Source organism: Mobula hypostoma, chromosome 24 (genome assembly GCF_963921235.1).
Source record: "Mobula hypostoma chromosome 24, sMobHyp1.1, whole genome shotgun sequence".
In the NCBI taxonomy this organism is placed as follows: Eukaryota; Metazoa; Chordata; class Chondrichthyes; order Myliobatiformes; family Myliobatidae; genus Mobula; species Mobula hypostoma.
In genome coordinates, this window is record NC_086120.1 from 8,132,593 (window position 1) to 8,145,304 (window position 12,712).

The following is a 12,712-nucleotide window of genomic DNA, read 5'->3' on the forward strand; positions in this document are numbered from 1 at the left end:
ATTCTCATCCGGGTGGGAGGAGGGAAGTAACTCGCGCGGGCGAGACGGCACTGACCAATGTCGCCCGGGAGTTCAAATAAGGTGAAAAATCCTGCAGTCTTGCAGTTGTTGGCGGAGGGAAAGTGGGGCGGTGGAGAGGGAGGAAGAGGCAGAGAGACAGACAAACAGACAGACCTGGGGTGGGCAGAATTGATGAGGTGAGAAAAAGAGACCCATAAGCGAAGAAGTGCATGAGGTGGGAGTATGATCTTGAACCGCAGGCGTCAAGCACACTGTGCAAATGTTTAAATCGTTGCTGCCGTGGCGGGGTTTTGATGGAATCTATCTGCCGTGTCTGAGCAGGCTGGTTTCTTCCTAATATGGGCAGCTAGTTTCACCAGAAAGCTCTCCTTTTGACCCTGTGCTGAAAAGATGTTCCTGTGGCTGAGCTAAAATGCACCGACTTTCCACTCCTGTAACGCCTCCATGGAAGCTCCCAGACAGGTCAGGGAAAGGAGGATTGGGCGTGGTGCCAATTGCTGTCAGCGGCCTATGCGCCAGTAAGTTTCCACTTCAGTAGGCCGGCTTTCCCGGGGCGTACAGGGTTGGAAACTTCCGTAAACCAGGTATCGTGTTTCCTAATACGGCAATCTCCATATATAATCGGTGGTGTGAGGTCGGGGAGGGAGGGTGGCACTGGGACGGGAGGTTCGATAGTTTCCGTACATCCACCCACAGGCATGCTACATATTGACACCCTCCGAGTCCTCACTTATTGTTTCTACAATGTACCACTTCCGCTTTATAATTGAGATTTGCCGTTCCCTCGACGTTTTGTTAGCGGAGACCTTCGTGAGCACCCACGTCATCATCTGGAGGTCGGGTTTCATAACGCCCTCGATAACAGAGGAATATGTTTATTTGATCCATATACACAAATGCGGGAGGAACTCCAGCAGGCCAGACAGCATGAATATGAAAAAGAATTATCAGTCGATGTTTCCGGCCGGACACTTCATCAGGACTGGAAAGGAAGGGGGAAAACATCAGAATATAAAGATGGTGGGGATTGAGGGTAAAGAAAGGTATTAACCCGTACATACACGACTCCACTGAGAAGACCAACGTCAATCTATCTCAGCCGAAATGTACTCAGTGCGGTAGTCTCCATATAGGGTGGAGAATACCAATGATTCAGCCCCTGAGAATGAAAAACCTTCCCCAGCTCCGACATTACTAATTACTCTGAAACTGTGTCCCTCAGGAGGAAATTTAACCCAGATCTTGTCAGCATCTGTCCTCTCCTGCTCCTATATTATCTGCTCTTTTAAAATATCCAAGTTCCTTGCTTCCAGCACGAAGTCAACGGATCCAGGGAAGTTTGGCCAGGTGGATTCAGAGTTGTCTTGCCTGCAGAAGGCAGAGGGTGGTGGTGGAGTGGGTACATTCGGATTGGAGGGTTGTGACTAGTGGTGTCCCTCAAGGATCTGTTCTGGGACCTCTACTTTTTGTGATTTTTAATAACGACCTGGATGGTGGGGGAAGGGCGGGGGGTTGGGGGTGGAAATGAGGGTTAGCAAGTTTGCAGATGGCACAAAGGTTGGTGGTGTTGTAGATAGTGTAGATGATTGTCGAAGATTGCAGAGAGACATTGATAGGATGCAGAAGTGGGCTGAGAAGAGGCAGATGGAGTTAAACCCGGAGAAGTGTGAGGTGGTACACTTTGGAAGGACAAACTCCAAGGCAGATTACAAAGTAAATGGCAGGATACTTGGTAGTGTGGAGGAGCAGAAGGATCTGGAGGTACATTCAGAACAGAAATGCGAAGAAAGTTTTTTAGTCAGAGGGTGGTGAATCTATGGAATTTGTTGCCACGGGCAGCAGTGGAGGCCAAGTCATTGGGTGTATTTAAGGCAGAGATTGATAGGCATCAGAGTAGCCAGAGCATCAAAGGTTATGGTGAGAGGGCGGGGGAGTGGGACTAAATGGAAGAATGGATCAGCTCATGATAAAATGGCGGAGCAGACTCGATGGGCCGAATGGCCGACTTCTGCTCCTTTGTCTTTCGGTCTTTCGGTCTTATGTCCACAGATCCCTGAAAGTGGCCTAACAGGTAGATAGGGTAGTTAAGAATGCTTATTGGGGTGTTAGCTTTCATCAGTCGAGGGATAGAGTTTAGGAGTCGCGAGGTAATGATGCAGCTCTATAAAACTCTGGCTGGGCCACACTTGGAGTACTGTGTCCAGTTCTGGTTGCCTCACTATAGGAAGGATGTGGAAGCATTGGAAAGGGTACAGAGGAGATTTACCAGGATGCTGCCTGGTTTAGAGTGTATGCATTATGATCAGAGATTAAGGGATCTAGGGCCTTACTCTTTGGAGAGAAGGAGGATGAGAGGAGACGTGATAGAGGTATACAAGGTATTAAGAGGAATAGACAGAGTGGATAGCCAGTGCCTCTTCCCCAGGGCACCACTGCTCAATACAAGAGGACATGGCTTTAAGGTAAGGGGTGGGAAGTTCAAGGGGGATATTAGAGGAAGGTTTTTTAGTCAGAGAGTGGTTGGTGCGTGGAATGCACTGCCTGAGTCAGTGGTGGAGGCAGATACACTAGTGAAGTTTAAGAGACTGCAAGAGAGGTATATGGAGGAATTCAAATTGGGGGATTATATGGGTGGCAGGGTTTGAGTGTCAGCACAACATTGTGGGCCAAATAGCCTGTACTGTGCCGTACTATTCTATGTTTTACTATGTTCTATGTTTCATACTGGAATCTTAAATGTAGGTTTTCTTTAATATTTGCGTGGATTTCACGAAACGTTTCCAACATATATATATATACACACACGCTGGAAAAATGCAAGTTTTCCCCCAGCACCACGGTAATATGGCAACAACTGAATAGTGAGAAAAGACCTGGCACCAATGGCAGCCTTTGGTGACATATGTTGTGGCTCCAGTCCGTCGACGTAAACACAATGTTGCCAGTTGAGTGGTGAGCTCCCATCCATGAAGGTAAATAGGAACTGTGATGTTGGTCACCTCTGGGTCATGGTGCATTTTCTAGGAGACAGAGCTCCAGGAAACAATCCCACTTTACCAGAGCTCTTTATATTTAGCAAGGAGAGAAGTGCTGTCAGTACCGGTCATTCAGTGGGAATTCACCATTTGAATATCATGCACATTACACCAGAATCTTACTGGTCACTCTCCACCTCGTCTGTACTGACCACATTACAATTCACACAAAACTTGGTGGCAATATGTTAGGGTAAAAGCTGATAAACTACCCACTAGCATATTCAGTGACACAGCAGAAGCAGCAGCTGCTGGAAATATTGAACAACTCACATAACACCACACCTCCAGAGACATTTATTGACATTTTTAAATGTCCACCAAGTTTCAGTTACCTTGAACAGAAGTTTTCTTATCCTTATACATGCAAAATTGCTATTTCATTTTCTCTGTTCCTATATCCATGCCATGCATGTTCTATTCTGGAACACGTGAGATGTCTTCTTTTATTTATATAAAAACAAGGGTTCTCTTTTATCTTTGATGCTGCCCTCACTCACATCTCCTCCATTTCCCACACATCTGCCCTTATCCCATCTTATCGTCATTGTAACAGGGATAGATCATTCCTTACCACTGCATTAGCCTCAATATCCAGCATATAATTCTTCACAAATCTGGCATCTCGTTCGAGATCCCATCACCAGATTCATCTCACTCATTTCCATAAAGATTGCTCCTACATTATTCTCTTGTCCAGTCATCGCTCCCCACTAGTCTTCCACTTGGCACTTATCCCTGCCACTGTCACGTCTACCCCACCATCATCATCATTCTGGGCCTCAAGCAGTCCTTCAAAGTGAGGCAATGCTTCACCTACAAGTCTGCATGGATCATCCACTGTATTGGTGCTCTCGATGGGGCCTTCTCTATATTGGCGAGAAATACGCTGCGGGCTGCTTCGTCAGTCATCTTCACTCTACTCTCTTGAAAAGCCAGGATCTCTCTGTAGCCATCTATTCGAAACCAGCTTCTCTACTGCTATGATGATTCTTGCTATCAAGCGGAGGAGCAACGCTTCATATTCCGTCTGGAAAGCCTCCAACATGATAGCATGAATATCAATTTCGCCAACTTCCAGTAGTTTTCAACCCTTCCTTTTCCCTCCCGTTCTCTTTTTGCCGTTCCTGCTTAGATTACATTCTCACTTTTTTTTATCTTCACCTTCTCCGCCTCATGACCACCATCTCTTTCTGTGATCCCCCCACCCCATCCCGCTCTTTGTTCCTTGGTTCTCTGTTATCTCCTATTATATTTCTATTTTTCAGCCATTTGCCTATTCCACCTATCAACTCGTAGCTTCTTGTATCATCTACCCATCGACTAACCACCTCACCTGGTTTCACTTATCACCTGCCGGCCTGTACTCCCCACAACCTGCCCACCCCAATTTTCTTATTCTGGCTACTAGAATAAGCGGCCAGTAACACAAACAGTTTATTTCCCTGTGTACATACCGCTTGAGTCAGGACAGCATGCCAGGATGACGGAATATCAATAGACCACTTCACAGTAGCTAAAAAAAAATGTGAACCTGGAGGTTCATAAAGACATGAAGTGTGAGTTTATTTAAATAAGACATCTTTTGAAAAAGAAGCGTACTAATTATTTTGTGTATGATCACAGGAAGCATAAAATATGCGTCATTTATACAGTCGTTTCCCTCTCAGATGGACCTGTAAAACACGAGGTAAACATCTGACAGCTGAATATACAGAACAACACAACATATACAACTGGAAATCGCACACTTTCTCGACACTACTTCCTGGAAGTTCAAATGGAATTGGACCAAAATCTTTACATGAAAGAAATTTATCTTTCGGGTTAGCAACAGTAAGTTTTGCTGCCGTTCCATTCAGCACCTTCTTTAGATCCAACAATTGACCCCAGGACACGGCTACACTGTGGTTTCGACACACCGTGATGTCTGACCCAAAATCTGGCTTCATGACAGTTGTTCAAGGAAAAAGCTCCGATTTAACCTTTAGCGCTCATTAAATGATACAGAAAACAGCTTCCAATAACAGCTAAACTCTTATATATCACTGTATGGAATAACTTAATATTTCTCACTTTTCACAACCTGTCCAGAGTTAAACCATGCAGTTTTATTCTTTGCGTGGTCCAACTTTCCCTCGTTCCCTGAGGAGTTCAGCACCATCAGCTCCATTGACCAGTGATGACTCTTCCCTGGGGCTTCTCCCATAAGTATTTCCTCCGTGTTGCAGTTACCCACTTGTCTGATATACAATCAAAAGGAGTTTCACATGCGTGTATTTGTTGACTCGGTTCAGCGGGTAACCCCCAGATTTAGGTTCAGCGCGACTGGTGGGGGTCCCACCCTCTAAGCTATGTTGTTAACTGGTGCAAGCAAACACTGGGAACAACCCCACAATGGATCCTGTACTACTATCACTTGTACAGCGCGTCGGCCTACGCGTCTGGGTTTAGCAGCGACCGTTTCACGTCGACAGTCAACAGCGCCGGTACCGTTTACCAGTTAATCATAAAAAAAGCGTGGAGATGAATGACGCTGCCGTCTATTACTGCGGAAAGCGGGATTCATCGGACAATTATTACTTGTTCGGTGCATGGACCAAACTCTTTGTTACAGGTAAGTGACAGGGAAATCCTTCCTGTAATTAGTAGCTGCCTGAATACGGTCACCTGACATTTGATGATATTTACATTATTATTTCTTGGCTAATTTAAAATGAAAACACAGATTTACGAACCAATCCGTGGTATGTATCGAGTGTATACAGAGATGTGTTCAGTGAGGATGGAGTTGTGTTGTGAACTATTATCGTCTTTAAACAAAAACAACTCTTTTCGGTTGTGTTTTCTCTCTGGTGCCGTATGTTGTGTCCCAGGCATCTGCACTTTAATATTTCCTTTCTGAAATTGACCGCCCAACTCTCTGCGCGGCTGCAGTCCCAGTAGTCTGGCCGCTTTTGCTCTGGTTTGTCAGAAGCCTGCGTGAGGAGTTCCAGATTCCCAAAATGCGGCGCAGGTATCACTTTGTCATGTTGTAGCCAAGGTATCACTGTGGACTTGATGTAGCCCAGCGTTGTCAAGACAACAGAAAGACAAGTTTCATGTTGTTGTATGAGGATGCTCCAGTGAAAGCTCCGTCGTACTTTCACTGAGCTTCCATTTCTCGGCGTCTGTTGAAACACTCTTGGACACACCCAACCAATTATCTAGTCCTCGCCTCCTCTGTCCTGCCATTTTTTCACGAGCGCTGCTCGTTTTGAGGTACAGACCCTCGGTGATTTCGGTCGATGCACCGAGTAAGGCGGAGTTTCGGGTGTGTGGAGAAATCCACCTTCCTTCTACATCGTCACAGATCACAGGGTGACTTTCCTAAACCAGCTCTTTGAAACTCAGGACCGCGCAGGTTTCGCCGTACGCATTCGGTAAACGCAGGCTATGAGATGTTTTCTTGTTACAGCTGTGGGTGTCACAGGTAGAAAGGGGCTCATTAGTGATGAGTGGATGGGTATGTGTCACTGGTAACACAGGTCCGAGTAGATCCCGAGAGCTGAGGTGGTCACTTGCGGGCGATGCTGTAATCCAGCGACTGAACAGGAAGATCCTCAAACATGGATTGACCGCAAAGGTCCAGTCTTTCAGTGTTGACTAAAATGCACTGCCCTCCGTGAGCACTGACCTGTTCCATAGTGAAACCCTGGGCCCCATTATGGGAAGACGAAACCTTTCATTCGTGCTTCCATCCAGTTGTAAAATGTCGATAGATCATCCTTGATCAGAAACATGTCTCCTCGTGCTCCCAATCCAGATCAGCAGCTCCCGGACTTTTTAATAAAGCTGCTTGAGCCGTCTGCCGAGGAGATCTCCGCTAAAGGAACCGGCACCTTAGTTTGCCTGGTCAGTGAACTGTCGGTGGGTTCCCTGTCGTCAGCTGGACAGTGGACGGGAGTCCGATCAGCCGTGAGATGAGAACCAGCGCAGTGAGGCGGGACACGGACAGCACTTTCATTCTCAGCAGTTACCTGACGTTTCCCGGCACAGACTGGAGCAGTAGCAAAATATACTCCTGCGTGGTTGAACTAGGAGCAGCCTCGGCAATATCCGCACAGACGGACAATCCGACTGTTAAACAGAACGCGGTTTCGTATTTGTTTGCTCCGAACTGCAGGAGTTAACTTTTTTTCTTGCATTTTTCACCCTCTACCACTCTCTTCACTGCACACTAAACTCTGATCAGCTCTCTGTGGTTACCATTGTGTTGTTAGATTATTTGCACCCGAGGCTGATTTTGTTTCGTTTCACCCACCGGGAAGCTACGTGGGGTAAAAGTGGTCTGTTACTTGTCAGCATTAGAAATATCAACGAGTGAATTGTTTCTCTGTTTCCAGGGATGGATCTAATTGAAGTTCTTAATGAGTCTATTGATGATTTCTCAGCAGTATCAGACTGACAGGTGGCAACCGCCATAAACTACTAATAATGGTGTTCAGTGCAGGAATGTTTTCCATGTGTGAGGTTTTTTTTCTCTTTTATGCGGTTCCCGTTCTCATTTGGGTGGGTGGAGGGAGGAGACTCGCGCGGGTTGAACGGCACCGAACAATGTCGTCCGTGAGTTCAAAGAAGGTGAGAAATCCTACAGTCTTGCCGTTGGTGGAGAAAGGAATGAGAGGGGAGTGGACAGAGGAAGAGAGTGAGAACACCGACAGAAAAACAGACAGCCCCGGGGGTGGCCGGAATTGTTGAGGTGAGAAAAAGAGACTTCTAAGCGAACAGGGAAGGAGGTCGGAGTGGGAAAAGATGGCTCCCTCTCGATGTCCTTACACCTATTTCCAACTCCAGCACTAGCCGTGACCCAGCATAAGAAAAGATCCCAACGTACAAAATATTCCCTTATTTAATACCCTTTAAGTCTCCTTGCCCGATTCATTTCTCGTGGGACAGTACCAGGCTGCTGAATCATTTTGTCTTCACAGCCAAAGGGCGATTTCACCATTATCTACTCTTGGGGATGTAGAATATTACTCACACTCATTTCTCCAAATATTGTTGTGGACAAGCCCCTTTGTCCTTTCTCAAATGATTCCCACATTCCAGAGTAAAATCTTACAAACCCCCACTGTGTGTTACACATTAAGTGTAGACTAACAAGGAATCAATTTTAACTTTTTCCTTACACTCCACCCGTTGATTCCTCTTTGGTAGATTATACAAGAGCAAAATACAGACCAAATACAGGTAAACAACAGGAATTCTGCAGATGCTGGAAATTCAAGCAACATACATCAAAGTTGCTGGTGAACGCAGCAGGCCAAGCAGCATCTATAGGAAGAGGCGCAGTCGACGTTTCAGGCCGAGACCCTTCGTCAGGACTAACTGAAGGAAGAGTGAGTAAGGGATTTGAAAGCTGGAGGGGGAGGGGGAGATGCAAAATGATAGGAGAAGACAGGAGGGGGAGGGATAGAGCCGAGAGCTGGACAGGTGATAGGCAAAAGGGGATACGAGAGGATCATGGGACAGGAGGCCTAGGGAGAAAGACGGGGGTGGGGGGTTGACCCAGAGGATGGGCAAGAGGTATATTCAGAGGGACAGAGGGAGAAAAAGGAGAGTGAGAGAAAGAATGTGTGCATAAAAATGAGTTAACATTGACTTCTCTAACTTCCGCTAGGCCCCACCTCCCCCTCGTACCCCAGCTGTTACTCATTTTTATGCACACATTCTTTCTCTCACTCTCCTTTTTCTCCCTCTGTCCCTCTGAATATACCTCTTGCCCATCCTCTGGGTCAAACCCCCCCCCCCGTCTTTCTCCCTAGGCCTCCTGTCCCATGATCCTCTCGTATCCCCTTTTGCCTATCACCTGTCCAGCTCTCGGCTCTATCCCTCCCCCTCCTGTCTTCTCCTATCATTTTGCATCTCCCCCTCCCCCTCCAGCTTTCAAATCCCTTACTCACTCTTCCTTGAGTTAGTCCTGACGAAGGGTCTCGGCCTGAAACGTCGACTGCGCCTCTTCCTATAGATGCTGCTTGGCCTGCTGCGTTCACCAGCAACTTTGATGTATGTTGCCAAATACAGGTAGTACTGTTACGTACCCCGTAACTGGGTTGCCAAACCAGCAGAAATGGATCACTCAGTTGGAGTCTGGATTACTAGAACTAAGAAAGTTTTATTAAAGAAACAAGCAACACAGTAATCGAAAGGATAATAAATGCAACAGTTCAGCAATGATAAACACACATGTGCACAGAATTAAGATAACAGCATCAATCAAGCTCTATCGTTGTCTAGGGATAAATGACCAATTTCAAAGTGCCACAAAATTCAGTCCAATTTAGTAGTTCAGTTCGCAGTAATCGTTACCATGGCGATGGACCACATGGGGGGAGAGAGAGAGAGAACGGGAACGACTGATCATTCAGAAACGGCTTCCACTCACAGACCGGCGATAATTGCTCACAAGCAGCTTTCGGGTAGGTCCTTGGTGATGTCACCTGAGGTCACCGACTGTGACCCCTCCTCCAGATGCGGTCGATCCTCTGCAGTGAACCCAGCACCCAAGCAAGGGCAGACACAGACCGGGTTCCCGCTGATCGTACCTTTCCACCCTGTGCGTTGTGCGGTACTTCCCACCGACTCGTGAGAGGCGCACCGCTTCCAGGGTCTCGTTACCTCGGGTGTCATGTGTGTCCTGCCTTAGCGAACCTGTCCCTTTTTACCCCCCTGCTGGGGTATCGCCTGTCCATCACTTCAAACAGTTCAGGGTTCAAAGGGGGAGCCGCTCCAGACAGCTCTCTCTCTCCCGTCCCTTCATTACACATCTCCAGATGCTGTTTCATTGTGTTCCTTATCTTTCTCTTGAAGACAGGTGGCAGACCAACTGCTGATCACACAGGACAGCTAACATCTTATCTATGTATATTCTCGTCACAGTACTTATAATATAATCGTTGAAGCAGTAGAATTATCATAATAGACTTCATAAAGGCAGTCGGCTAAATTAGCTGCAGAACAAGCACAACAAGTAGTGCGACTGTAGCAACTTATGATGGGAGGCTAAGCCAAAAGTGCATTTGAAAGTTTGTTCCTTAGCTTCCACGAGCGTGTCAGGGCAAGAGGTGTTATCACATTAGAGAATGTCTTCTCCCGCGTGTCCTTTCCAATCATCCAGACGGTACTCTCTATATCTCGATTATAGGAAGACCTATACTGTATTGCTGATGGCAATAGTTCTAGCACTTTCAGTCTACCTAAAGCAGAACAATGCACCGTTATTATCAGTTTTTCAGAGTTTTAAAATTATTCCATTTTTTATTCCTCCTGTTTAAACACATCAGGTATTCTTTCTCTTGCACTCGTACGAAGTATTTATCATCATTTCCGTTTCCCACCATCTCCCCCTTGCAAAGTCATTAAGTTGGAATATGCTCACATACTTTCCCTCCCGCACATCTGCTCCGTCACTTCCACACAGGGTCCTGGGTCCCACCCTCCGTACCTTTCTCCCATTGTCCGCTCTTCTCTCCTGTCAGATTCTTTTTTCCCTATTGCTTGACCTTTCCCATCCGCCTGGTTTCAGCTATCACTTTCCAGCTAGACTCCTTTCCCTCCCCCACCCCCACCCCTTAATTCAGGCATCTCGCTCCTTCTCTGTCAATGCTGAAAAAAGTCTCGGTCCGATTTTTATCATGTTTCCACTTTCCCTCCCCTCTGTATTAGGCCCTTTGGCGCCCGCATCTTCCTTCTGTTCTGAAGTATATTTGTGATCTTGGGGTAAGGACCCGTTGTTCAGGTTGTAGAAGGCTTGCGATAGTGTTATCAGCAAGGAATGGGTTCACGTTAATTGGCGAAGAGTCCATTCATTCTTTTAATGCCTGGGAGTAATAGGATGTGTGAAACACCCAATGAATGCCATTGCTGGCAGACCAGTCTTCCAGTGCTTGCCCTGAAAAATGAGACCAATTGAACGATTGTATTTCTTGCGGGTTCCCATAACAAATGATTAACTTCTGTAATCCATTCGGAGTGGGATCTGATCCGCCAATATACATGGAATTGCTATTATAATACTAAAATAGGCGACAACCATACTGTGCAAATATTCAAAGAGTAGCTGCCGTGGAGTGGTCCTGCTGGAATCAATCTGCCATATATGGACAGGCCATTCTCTTTCCTAATATGGGCAGCTGGTTTCTCCGGAAGGCTTTGCCTTTTGAGCGATTCCTGTAAAGATGTTCCTGCTGAGTGAAATGCACCAACATTCAACTCCGGGAACTCCACCGTGGAAGTCCCAAACAGGGCTGGGAAAGAAGGAAGATTGGACATGGAGTTACAACCACTTTCCGGAAGAAAATAACAGAGCTGTAGAAACGCCTACGGAAGCTCCAAAGACCCTATCCCCGGGGAGAGGAAGGATCTTCCAAGATGCGCTACTACTTGAAAGACGGGCCCAGGATAAAGGACTCTGTCAGTGGCCTTCGCCTCAGCAGGGCTCTATTAAATTTCCACAGCTGTAAGTCGGCATTCCCGGGGTGTACAGGGATGGACACACACGTAAACTAGGTGTGTTTTTTCTTAATCTGGCAACGCCCCTGTAATTTCTGTGTTCCCTGAAGTCAATATGTTCAGCACGGCAACAGCTAACGCAGGATTCTGTTTATTCAGTGAATACACGCAAAAACTGGAGGACGTCCAGCAGGCCAGATGGCATGAATATGAAAACGAATAAGCAGTCGATGTTTCGGGGCGACACCCTTCACCAGGACGGGAATGGAATAGATGTGGTGGGGAGGGAGGAGAAGGACAGGTGTGTCCCATGTTGGAAACATAGAAACATAGAATGCTGTGCCCAAAATGTTCTTACCTTAGAACGATCTAGGCTTACCCATAGTCCTCTATTTTTTTAAGCTCCATTTATCCATTCAGGAGTCTCTTAAAATACCCCATCATTTCCGCCGCCACCACCGCCGCCAGCAGCCCATTTCCACGCACTCACCATTCTCTGCGTAAAAAGCTTTGTCCTGACATCTCTTCTGTACCTACCTTCAAGCACCCTAAAACTATGCCCTCTCGCCCTAGGCATTTCAGCCTTGGGAAAACGCCTTGATATCCATACGACCAATGCCTCTCATTATCTTAAACACCTCTATCAGGTCATCTCTCATCCTCTGTCGGTATAAGTGGAAAAGGCCAAGTTCACTCAACCAATTCTCATAAGGCATGCTCCCCAATTCAGGCAACATCCTTGTAAACCTTCTCTGCACCCTTTTTATAGTGTTCACGTACTTCCTGCAGTGAGGCGACCAGAATTGAGCACAGTACTCCAAGTGGGGTCTAACCAGGTTCCTATATAGCTGCAACATTACCTCTCGGCTCTTCAACTTAATCCCAAAATTGATGAAGGCCAATGCACCGTATGCCTTCTTAACCACAGAGTCAACCTCCGTAGCAGCTTTGAGTGTCCTATGGACTCGAACACCATGAACCCTTTGATCTCCCACACTGCCAAGAGTACCCCGCCATTAATGCCCTCCACACTATCCATAACACTCCCAACCTTTATGTCATCAGTAAATTTACCCATCCCTCCACTTACTCATCCAAGACATTTATGAAAATCACGAAGGGTAGAACAGATCCCTAAGGCACACCACTGGTAACCGACTTCC

General features: G+C 46.7%; 1 pseudogene; it reads left to right on the forward strand.

The window, feature by feature from the left end:
* The first annotated feature begins 465 nt into the window (after window positions 1-465).
* Window positions 466-7,228, forward strand: LOC134337160 (immunoglobulin lambda-1 light chain-like; annotated as a pseudogene).
* The last annotated feature ends 5,484 nt before the right edge of the window (window positions 7,229-12,712 follow it).